The 12358-nt window shown below is 38.8% G+C and overlaps 1 long non-coding RNA gene across 1 annotated transcript; it reads left to right on the top strand.

The window, feature by feature from the left end:
• The first annotated feature begins 995 nt into the window (after positions 1 to 995).
• On the top strand, positions 996 to 11982 carry LOC310909184. Its single transcript, XR_014590029.1, has 3 exons — positions 996 to 1105; positions 1784 to 1885; positions 11736 to 11982. It is a non-coding gene; the product is annotated as an uncharacterized lncRNA (long non-coding RNA).
• The last annotated feature ends 376 nt before the right edge of the window (positions 11983 to 12358 follow it).

Genomic DNA, 12358 nt, shown 5'->3' with positions numbered 1-12358 from the left:
TAGGATGATTTAAAAAATAGTCTGTAGTGAAGGACTTCAGCCATGGTATTTGAGATATCTATCAGTTGTCATCGTTAGGAAAAACACATTCTTTGGGTAGACTGTATTACAAATGTCCCATGAAGAGTTTCTTCCATCTTCCTGGATAGCTCTTGTCCCAAACATTCATAGACTTGGCAATGAATAGTTTCTTGTGCTCGGTTGAATAGATTCACATATATTAAACCTTCAGGCATTTGCCATTCACTGCTGTAATTCCTGTACCAGGCTAAGTTCACAAAATAAAACCCATTAGTGTATTGAGCTTGAACAAGTAAATCCTTCAGGAGTCCCAGGTTTTCCCATTTCCTCCAAATTCCATGCCATCTTTAGCAGGACTATACAACTTAGCAGGACTTAGCAGGATCTTAGCAGGACTACACAACTTAGTAAAAAATAAGGCTTTTGCAGAAGCTTAGAGGAAACCAACAGTAGTAAAAACTACTTCTGCAGCTGACAGTGACAACAGCTAGTTGGAGGAAAGGATTCCTCATCAGGAAAATAAGTTTCCAGCTGGTTGCACTACATGGCTTTTAATTCTTGGCATTCTGTGAGCCTGCCACAGAAGCTGCTCCAGTTACAACTTTGTGGAGGCAAGAGTTAACAGGGACAAGAAGGAATAGATGTGCACATTGACTATGTCTGGGGGGGGGGGAAGTAAAGACAATGTATATATATGTAGAGCTAGATATATAGAGATAAATTTAAAATTAATAATTAATTTTTTGATTTAGGTCTCTTCCCAAAAGGCTTCTGTAACTTGCTGGAAGAGGAATTTTAGCGCACAAGGTTAGATGAGGACAGGAAAAAATGCCATTTTGTCCACAAGGTGGCACTTGGGCATCGGTCTTCTACATTTAAAACTCACGTGAAGGCAAAAGATAAACTTCGGGTAATGATTATAAGAGCTGTAAGGTATTATTGAGCAAGGATCTCTCTGTTTGTAGAAATGTAATCTACCCAGTTCTCTTCTGAGGAGATAATTTTTATCTTAACTAAGGGAATGGAATTCCTGTCATTGACTTAAAAGGAAAGTGACCTGGCCTCCAATAAGTGGAAGTATTAGGTAAGAAAAATCTCTTCATAGTGTTGCAGGACAGACTGTTTTTCTTCTCTCTATTTGTTAGATGAGCTACATGAGTGATGGTGGGTGATTTGTATCTAATTCAACAGAGAAGGGAAATGGAAAAGGTGACAACCACTGGGTGGCACAAACTCAGAGGTTTGGACAAAGAATATGCCAAACAAGCAGGACAATCCATCCTACAAGACCTTCCTGCACTGGTGTAAAACACCCAAGCACAGGAATCATAAACGTTTATTTTCACGCTGTTATAATCCAACACAGAGATTGCTTGATGTACCTTCTCCACCATACCAGCTGAGAGATAGGCTGCAGAATTGGTATAATATAAAGACATTTGTATGGTGTAAACGAGGAAAAACATTATTTGTGGTGAGGACAACACAGTTGGGGGTTTGGAAACTGTACTTTTGCCAGTCATCTGTGCAACAAGTGTAGTTGAATGGTTTTTTAAAATGTTTTATTCTATTCTGTGCATTATTAATATTAGTATATCTAGGTAAATGTCAGGTGTGACATACTGATGAAAGCTGAAACTCTCTATCCAGTGAAATAAATCCACCTCATGTGTCAGCAGCTAGTGCACAGCAGAACCCCCAGCCAATACATCCTGGACAGACAACTTCAAGACCCTCTCAGTTCTCTCCTTGCTTTCCACAGCAGCTGACAGTAATGACTTTCTCAGAAGCAACACAATGAGATCATAGAGAAGAGTTACCAAGGCCTTTGTGCTAGGACAGGTCTGTGACACTGTTTCAGTTGGTAAGTAAGGAATAGTATATTGATGACATGGAACTAGAGAACAGCTTTTATTTCCTGACCAGCCAATCCACTTTTTGGCCTTACATTTCTGTTCATTTCCCATCAAGGATCACTTAGAACCATTGGAGTTTTGCTAGTCCATCTACTTTCCAGGCTTCTCAGAGACCTCAGTATGCTCATTTCTGTTTGGTAAAATAAGGGAACTTTCTGTCTCCTTAGTGCAATACATGTACAACGATTGAGCATTTCTTCAACTGGTCTCGTTTTGTTCTGCTGAAAAGCTTGTAAGGGAACTGAAAAAGGACAAGTAATGATTGTAAGAGTACTTAAAACAGTATATGAGGTATCTATCTCTCCTTCTTAGAAAGAACAAAAGCATAAAACTCAATGCATGAAAGTCGCTTAAATGCATGAAACTTACTCATTTGTTTCTGTTAAGGAAAACTTTTTTCAGGGAATTTGTCTAAATTGGCTGTTCTAGGAAATGCAATTGTGTGCTAATCAACATCATGCAGGAGGACTCTGCCTGACTCTGTTCCATCACGGGAAGCAGACACTGAAGTGGAAACAATAGGTTCAATTCGTTTGCAGTCATAGAAACAAGCAGGTCCAGTAATAAGCAATTCCCAGAAACATAACAGCATGCTGGAATCATGCTGTTGCTATTTCTGATCTGAAACATTTTGCTAGAGTTCTCATGATGAGTTTTAGCTGAGTTGTTAAATACAAATTCTATAACGAAAACTGCCACTCATCTTGCCCACAGAGACAGGGTACTTCTCTTAAAATCTGCTTTGCCTGCAACACCTTGGAACCTCACAATGTAGTTGTATTATTCTAATTATCCAGCCACACTGGAAAGTGTTTGAGGGTCTCTGCACAGATCAAACCTTCATTATACATCTCAGAGAAACTTCTTATATCTTTCCACAAAGGAACAATTTCTAACCCTCTCTTTGCTGTCATTTCTGCCTCCATTCATTCCTCCCTTCCTGCTAGTTCTACCCTACTTCTACTCCTCCCTCAACCCATAATTAGTATTAGAAAGCTTTACAAAAGGAATTAGAGGGGAAATTTTCTTGCCTCTACCAAATAAATTCCAAAAAGTACTACAAGAACAGTACTCTAAAACTGAGAATAAGACTATACTTTATCATTGTTGCCATGGTAACCAAAACTAGGCCAGTCACTTTTTTTTTTCATACTCCCCAATTTTTCAGCCTCTATTTCTGATATGCTAAAGAACCGAACAGGGATCTGATTAACTACAAAATACTAATCTCTGAACCATGAAAAAAAAAAAAAAAAAGAAATTAAGTAGTTGAATTTTATGATTGTTTCTCCAAAGAGGAAAGAGAGATGAAAAAAAGCCGGAGACAATAATATGCTCCTACCGAGAAAGGAGGAGAGGTGACAAGAGAATGAGGATGAGGCTAAGACATGAGCATACAGAAACATTCTAAGGTTATGAGAAGCAAGCAGTCCTCTTCATGTTTTGAGACTACTCCTAATGCCACTCAGTGCCAGACTCTTGACCTAGGATCTCAGAGGAACCACAATATTAAGGAATCACAGACCAATTTTCTTGACATTGATTTCCAGGCATATATATTCCTCTTTCAGCCCTCCCTTCAAAGAAAAGAGATCACTTGGTTCCAATTGCAGTTGGAAGCTGCTAATGACAATGTATTTTTCCATGAGAAGGCAAGGACTAAAAGCAAAATTTAAGCTTACATACATTTTTTACAAGACTAGAAGTGTATCAATATTTTGCATCTGTAAGTGCAATACACTAGTGAGTTTCATAATTTCTACTATTTTGTCTGCCTTGATCAGCAAAGGGTTTTCTATAGTGATTTGCACTATTTGATTGATATTTTAAAGAATTCAGTGGTTTCACAGAAACCGCTCACATGAATTCTCACACATATGCCATAGCAATTACTAAACAACTGCATAAAACAATGATGACCATAGTCAAAATTCAGTGCAGCTTCTTAGCACACAACCTCATGATTTTATACTGTGGTTTGCCCAAGTGCCTCTCTACCAAGGTCATTATGTTACAAAATCTCTCCTATGGCATAAAAAGAAAAAAAAAAAAAAAACAATCAGACAGGAAGGATAGGGAATTCTAATTGAAAAACTAATGATCATATAATTTGATGAGAAACTCAAAATGAAGAAAATAACCAGGAAAGGCATTGAATTGCACAAATATATTAATTTGAATGCAGTTTAGTTTAATATCACAGAACTTGCATTTCCAAATGTTGAAGATCAGAAGCTTTATTAAATAATATACTTAGGAACAGTTCAGCATAACTTAAATTTTCTCAAAATTTTTGACATTTTCTCCCTAAAAAATAAAGTAATTTTTGCTTTACACAATCAGGCTTTACTGGTTTGGAGCAACACAGGTTCTCATTATTCTTTTGCTTGATCACACCCTCACTCATATGACAGTGATGAAACTGACTAGGAATTTCTAGTCAGTGAGTTCAGGTTGAGGTTCCAGGTGTAGCATTGCAGGTAAAGTAGCACATTTCAAATGATCAGTGTCAAAGGCAATGTCACACCAGCCTTGTGTGACATACATAGTTTTTAGTGCCAGTTCTCCTCTCTAACAAACGCACTCCAAACATTCCCTTCAAGCCTCAAAGTGCTGTTTCCTACCACCTCCTGACTGCTATTGCTGCAGCCATGTGCAGCACCAGCAGCACGTTCCATCCTGAAAGGTGGCTTTTGGGTCGTACTGGAAGTGTGCTTAGGAGGAAAGGCTGCAGGATGCTAAATTTGTCCAAGGAAGGTGATCACATACTTTAAACAAAACTTTGAATTGAAAACAGGCATGGGTTCAACAGCTTGCCTCTTTTTTGACTAGTTGTCTTCATTTAATGAGCATCTCTCTCTTAGAATCACTGCCCTGAGTTGTCTAAATTGGATGGATATTTGAGCATCTGTTAAATGAGCAGAGCTGGTCTGGCAGGCTGGTGTCCATGAGGTTGGTCTGGATTAGGCTGTCCTACTATGACTGTTCCAGGATAACTGTCCAGAATGAAAACCCCATTAAAAAGGAATAAAATAGTTTTACTCCAGTACTATTACGTTCTGATATTTTTTGAAGTTACAGACCTCCATTTTTAGTAATTAAAAAGGGAGGAATGAGGACACAAACAAGAACAAAGAAGAACATGCAACAGCTTTTAGAAAAGCTTTTAGTAACTTCCCTTTTCCATTGTTTTTCCCTTTGGAATTAGACGTTTTCTTTTCTTTTTTTAACAGTCATGCAGCACCAGAACAGATTTGCACTTCTTTGGGAACGATAAATTTGCTCTGTTCTGTTTAGCTGTTTTCCTGAACATGAAGTACAAAAATAATCTGATAAGGGAAAAAGTCATAGGGTATTTTAAAAGCTAAATACTTCAATTAGGTTTTTTATTAAGTACACCAGCTCTCCATAATTAGGCAATAAGTCAACTAGGCATTCACTGAAGCCGAATCACGATCCCTGAGCAGCTTTAACAACTTAACAGCTGCTGCTGTTAATGTAGGTCCATAATTATATTTTACACTTATCCTCCAACACTGATGTGAAAGGAAAAACAAAGTAAAATAAAAAATAGTAGTAATTTCAAAGCAGAATTCATTCACTATTTTCGATATCTTAGTATATAATATTTAGGCCAATTTGCTCAGGAGATAAAGAACAGAAGGCCATGGAACAACATGATAAGGAACAACAGCCGTGAAAAACTCAGTTATTCAGTATTTGTTTGGGGAGGGTTCCTTCATATTTCAGAGTTTCTCCTTTCCTGCTTACTATGTTTGTCTTTTGTTGCTCCAAGGAGAAATTGTAATAGCAATAGTAGCTTCTTTGCATTCCTTTAATTAAGCTCTGAAAGGTGCCAGATGCTTCCATTTTGTAATCTCTCTTTCTCTTACTAAAGCACAGAGGAGTTAATAATATAGTAGTCTTTAGTTTACTCTGAACCCAGTCTGGGGCAGTGTAATTAAGTCTTGCCATTTAGCTGAAGTTTAGCCTGTCATCACAGCAGGTCTCTGTTGCATTGCTTTGTGTTGTTTTTTAATCCAACAGAGAAATATCAGATTTTATTACTCTCTGTAGTTTAAATTATTAAAGACTTGATTTGTAATTATTTCTTCTTGTCCAAGAACTAAGTGCTATAATTTGGAAGGGCCTGGTTCAGTCATTATGAAATTTAGGTAGTTAATGCTTGAAAAAAAGCAGAAAATTTTCTAAGTATGATGGTTCATATTAATTTTAATCATATTCAAAGGTTATTTAGATGCCCAAAGGTACCAGTAGGTGTTCCCTGGCACTTTCACAAACATCTCAGGACACTTTTAAAAAGCCTGATGTTGCATTATCTGCAACCTTAGCTGTCGAAACATTCTTTGACCAACTTCATGACTCTTGCATCCTCTCTTCAAGGATATGGCAATGTTAAGCAAGGCAAATATTTTGGCAAATACCCCAGAAACAGCCAATGAGTTCAGTCTTTACCTTTCCTAATGGACATTTTATCCAGTCAGTGGTGCAACTGGAATGCGGTTCACTTCCCAGATACATCTTCAGGTTGACCATGTGTGGTATTGATCACTTGAGCTTTCTCCTCACCTCATCTGGTGGTCGCTCGAGTCAGAAGAGACCCCCAAAGTACTTTGAGAGAGGTCCCCACTTGAGGGACTGGATATTCAGTAAACAAGGGACCTTAGCCAGGAAAACATATCCAGCTCTACCTTCCTGTCTCACAGGATGACTGTCACGTAGTCACAGAGACTTAGTCATGAATTAACAGCAGATCCAGAGCTTTATTTAAAGGAAAGACTTTACAAATAAATTTTAATAACAAACACTTTTGAGGGAAATTTTCTCTGCTTGGGGACAATTAGCAAAGAAGAGAGGCAAAATTAATCAAATAAATGATCCATTGTGAATTATTCACATAATTTTATGGAAAGTCTTAAATTAGTCCAAGATAAAAATCCTAATTTATTACTCCCTTCCCTGAAGCACAAGAATATGTGACAGCTTCAAATAATCAGGCTTTGTTAAACAAAACAAAAACAAAAACAAAAACAAAAAAAAAAAAAAAAAAAAAAAAAAAAAAAAAAAAAAGCAAGTTTAAACTAAATCACTTAGGTCTTTCTGAATTTTTAATATCTCTTTTGAATGAACCTTGTCAGATTTGTAGTCACATTAAATTAATTACAGCAAATGAAACTGGAGCCACATAAAATCAAGTCACCACCAAACATAGCTCTGACTCTTCAGATCAGCTCAAGTCTTGCACACATGCACACACACATGGAGCTTTCTCATAGGCTGCTATTGTCAGAAAATAAAATACTATCTCTATTGCCAGGCTAAAAAAAAACCCATTAATTGTATGGGGATTCTGCCAGTCTTTCTCCCTGTGTCTGTTCATCTGCCCACTCTGGAGGGCCAGAAAGCCTTTTCAGTGAAGTACTTTGAGTAAGGCCATCCCTTTCCTTATCATGCACATAGATATTCATTGATATTTCTTTGAGAAAATCATGGTACCACAATCACTTGTGGTTGCCTGGGTGCTCAGGATTTTAATCAGGAACTGACATGATCTTTCCCAGTTTTAACGAAAGGGCCTCTTCTGCTGGCTCATATCCCTTTTGTTCTTTCTGTAGTTTAGTTTTATATGCTCAGAATTGCTCAAAATCCTAATTCATCTGTCCACATGAGATTTAACACACATGCACATGCAACCCCCCCAGACAGCAGCCTACTATAGCAGCCTACTATTCTGGCCTGTCCTTACTTGCACTTGGACAAATGACAGCACATTAAGGAAAGCTAAGGGTTTATTTTAGCCTAACAAATTTTGCATTATGAGTCCATACTTATTAAAGTACCCATTGGCTGAATGTCCTTGTCCTCAAAACAAAAACAAAAACAAAAAAGAGGCTTTTTTTCATGTAAACACAAAGAGATTCTCAGTGGAGGAGAGCAAGAATAAATAAATATTGGGGATGAGGCCGTAGATTCAGAATGTGGAGTGTTCAGCATCAGCGCCTTATTAAGAGTTTTCCTCTCCCTTCTCTTTCTCATGCCTCAAGCCGTTTGTCTCTGTTCCTGTGACTCAAAGCTCCATCTTGGCTTAGTGGCAACAAAACTGTTTATGGGACTGGGCTAGGAATTATTACAAGCTCTTTGTTATATTCGGCCAGTATGTTTCTCTCCAGGCCCACAGCAGGGTCCTCCCTGCACCTGCAGCTGCAGGAGGGCAATGGGCCACTGGGATGGACGAGAGAGGGAGAGGCAGAGGGAGGGACTTGTGAAACCGGTGTGGTGGCACTGTAAAGATAAAGCATTGTGTTAGTACCCTGTCAGATTTATTTCAACTTACGGATGAACTGAGAATAGTTTTATTGCTATGGAACACAGCAAAAAAAGGACTGCAAAAAGAAAAGGGCTCTATTCCTGTGGAAAATTGCTGGAAGCACAAGAGCTTTGTGAGTGGCAGCAAGCAAACTGGACCCATACTTTCCACATCCTGAAGTAATAAATAAACAAATAAATACCCCAATGTAAATCTGGACTGTCTATACATTTTCAAAATATTGTTGTCTGCCCTGAGCTTATACTGCAGTGGAGTAAATGCTTATAAAAGGATCATGGCAAGATAAAAAAATAAAAACTCATTTTTGAGGTGGTAGCCAAGAAGAAAGGTAATAAATTACAAAAGATCAGAGCAATTGAAGTAAGCAAATTTAAGTTTTGAAATTTTGTTTTGAAAGCCTAATAATTCTAATAGGGTGGAGGTAAATATTGATCATTCAAGCAGGCTATGCAGAAAATAAGCTTCTCATCAAGGATGATAAATTAACTTAACCTAAAAATAGAATGAAATAAAAAGGAAAATTTTGAGACTGGACAGCCAGGAAAGAACCTTTTGTCAGATTTTTTTATACTGTGAAATCATATCCAAGGGAAATGGCAGAATTTACTCAAAACATTTTTAAAAAATTACACTGGCAAATGCATTAGAAAAGGTACTACAGGAAACCACCCTGCAATGCCTAGGAGTGCTCCAGGTGACCTTTTGTAATAGAACTTCTCCATTATTGTTTTGCTTCTGCCTTTCTGAGCCCGCGTATATGAGCCAGTGTATACTTTGCTTTGACCCTGAAATGAGATTGCATGATACATACCAACTGCTGAAGAAAGATATTGCTAATGTGAGGTGATCTTCAGTGTCCTTTTGTCATTATACATGGAAGAAAAAGGAACCAAATTAATTGTTTCATTTCATTTTTATTCAGTATCCTTTAATATATTTTCATGTTTTGAATTCCAATTTCTTCCAGTTCACTTTGTATCTGATGGCGGAAAAGCCCTTTCTTTTATTTCTTAATATGCTTGAAGGATCTAAGGAAATTACAGAATTTAACAGCTTTACTTCAAAAATCCATGTAAGATCTGCAATGGCCATTATAAGCTGCATGGTCGTACTGGACAAATTGTCTGAGAGTTTAAAGAATTTACTTATATTAACATCTGGAATATAAAGTAGATAAAGCCCATCAGAGAGTTCAAAATGTTCCATTCATCAGTAAATCCATTATACTGTATAAAACCACATTGACCTTTTACCAGTTATGACAAAAGTTTCCATTAACCAAGGTTTAAAGAACCTCTGTTTTTTCCAAGCCTTTTAATATTTAGATGAACTCTGGAGATGGAAAAGATTTGGATTAAACTGTGCAGTCAGCAATCTGAATGAATCTCATACTGAAGTCAGTTACATCTGTTGGATGCATATAAAAAGGGGAAAAAGTTTTGGTTAGGTTGTTTTTCTGAAGTTCTTAACCACATACTTATTAAAGGAAGTTAGCTGAGTTGCCACTGATGGGAAGTGGCAGGTAGCAAGCAGGTGAGAACTCTGGTCATTCACTGTATCTAATTGCTGTCCCTTCTGAGTCTCCACGAGAATGAGTTTTGTGTAGGGAATAACTCCAAAGGCTTGGTCTGGAACAGATGCAGGCACACAGATGTGTGTTTATGGTGCCTGATTTTAGGCTGACGGTGGCTGTTCACACCAGCTTCCTACTAGGTGAGAGAGAGGACACACAGTGCCTGCTCTGGTATAAGACCTTTATACACACTGCTAATCCATCAAAAATATTTGACCATTTGAACCCGGAAGGAGTCTGTGTGCTACATGGAGATGTCCTTTTCAATCTGGAATTAAATGGCCAAAACCTGGTTTTGTTGTATCATCAAACCACAGCCTGCACTCTGGCAGGCTTCAGCTTTGTTTCATGCCCTTAGGCAAGTAGCTGGGATAGGCAAGTCCTGAGGGGGCCTGAGCAGATGATGTCCCTAGAGAGAAGGCTCACTGCCCTAGCCATGACAGCAGCCTAAGAAGATGTGACTGAATGCTAGGGGCATAAAAATAAAAGTGCAGGATGAATGGGATACATTTCCCTGGGCAACCAGACCAAAAGAAGCACATTGTGTGACTCAGCTGCATGTGATCCCTGTGGTAGTAGGCCTTCTTCTGTTGCCTTTAAAATGCTGTTCTCATTACCCAGCTCTGCACCCGGGATCAGGAAGTCTCTGAACCTCAGACTACCACAAGAATACTCTCAAGAAGTATCACTGCAGCAACTGTTACTCTCTCCCCATCTACTATTTGCTTTGGTCAGAGCCAAATAGAGGGAGTTTAGTCCCACTCATTCCAGCTGCGTCTGTGTTTTGCAGCCTAGAGCCGTGTTTCAGCAAGGCCAGAGGGCTCAGCCTGTCCTGCCTGTCAGCAAAGCTGCAGCATTCAATCTTCCTCCAGCTTCAAGCACCTGTTTTCCACAAAACCCCTTTAATTACAGATGTTTAGCATGAGTTTCTGGCTCTCCTTAGTGACCCCCAAATAACAGTTATGCAAGGTGAGCTCTCTTTATTCCTTGGGGAGATATTTTGTCTGTACACATATTTACAAATCAACTAGAAGCTGCCCCATGAAAAACAATTATTTTGCAGAATCTGTCCATCTGTCCTTCTGTCCTTTAGCTTCCGTCTCTGCTTGCTGCCTTTTTTTTTTTCTTTTTTTTTCTTTTTTTTTTTTTTTTAATATTGCTTTTTTGCCTATCACTTAAGTTACACTGAGATTTATCCTCACATTTTCTGAAAGTATCACTACTGGGAGAAGGTACCATCAGAAGAAGGTCAGCCATGTCCAGAGGGCTTTGGCTTTGAGGGGTAGGGAACTTCCCTCAGACAGTGATCTTGAAAGGAAAGTTGCTAAGTTGTGGGGATCTCTTTTGGTGACAGATCCTTCAGCTTGTTCTTGTGATTAGATCGTTTTGAAGTTACTAGACACTTCCAAATGTCAGGAAAAAAAATCCAAATTTCAGTAAGACAATGGAAAAACAGTCAGAGCAGTTTGCAGCAGCTCATCTATATTCACAGATCCAAGCACCAGTGCACAGAGTACATGAAGCCTCAGAAAGTTCACCATAAGAAAAGCTAAAGGTTGTCATGTGAGCATTTGCTAGGAAGGGGAATGGGTTTCTTTAAGGTTAGTGAAGTTGCACAGGCTGCAATGGTGAATGCATCCTGAGAGATCTCAGTGAGGGCTTCTGAGTCCCTGTTCTTTCCCTGACACTGGATCTGTTACCTCAGAGGCGCTTTCACACATGGAGAGTGTCAGAGAGACCAAGGCACTGCACTGAGTTGCTCAATGTGAAGAAGCAGTCAAAGGCTGGCAGCTGCAGTAGGAAAGAGTGTGGCTTTTTAAGAAATATGACAAACTTTCCTTTGCTGCAGAATTAATGGAGGAATCTTCGTCTACAGGGAGATAACATCAGACCAGTGGGACTGCAAATAAGTGATGAAGAAAAAGTAGCACCAAGCCAACCAGCACGTTTTACTACTCCTGGCAGGATGGTCACTGGAGGCAGTGTGGTCAGGAGGCAGTGTGGTCAGAGGCTGTGCTGTGAAGATCAGTGGTGGCCTCAGCACAAATTTTTTCTAAAAACTTTCTAATGCGTGTTTTTGTGATCTACAATCCTGCAAAGGTTTATGGATATAAGTGTGCTTTAAAAGCTTACTGAAATAGACACCTTATCTATGCTTAAACTAAGACTTTTTTTCCAGAGGGCTTTTACAGAATGTCAGTACTACGTGTGACACTTCATTTCTTCAAAAATCACCCAAAGAGCAGAGAACCTCGGGGATGTTTTACTACACTGCTGCTGAGCAGTCATATTGTGCACAGAGATGTATCACCACAGTGCTTAGCGGTGAAGTCCATAGGCTTTTTTTTCTTGCGCCCAGTAATTTTGCATGCCAGCAGGACTGCAATAGTTTATAGTCCCTGTCTAAACAGTGTGATATTTCTTCAAGCCTCTCCCTGTTCCTAAGAAAAAATACTAACAAACAAATGGGTCATGGATGGTTAAGCAGTTAGTCAGGTC

This window comes from Zosterops lateralis, assembly GCF_965231275.1.
Source record: "Zosterops lateralis genome assembly, chromosome: 5".
NCBI lineage: Eukaryota > Metazoa > Chordata > Aves > Passeriformes > Zosteropidae > Zosterops > Zosterops lateralis.
This window is presented reverse-complemented; position numbering and strand designations above follow the sequence as displayed.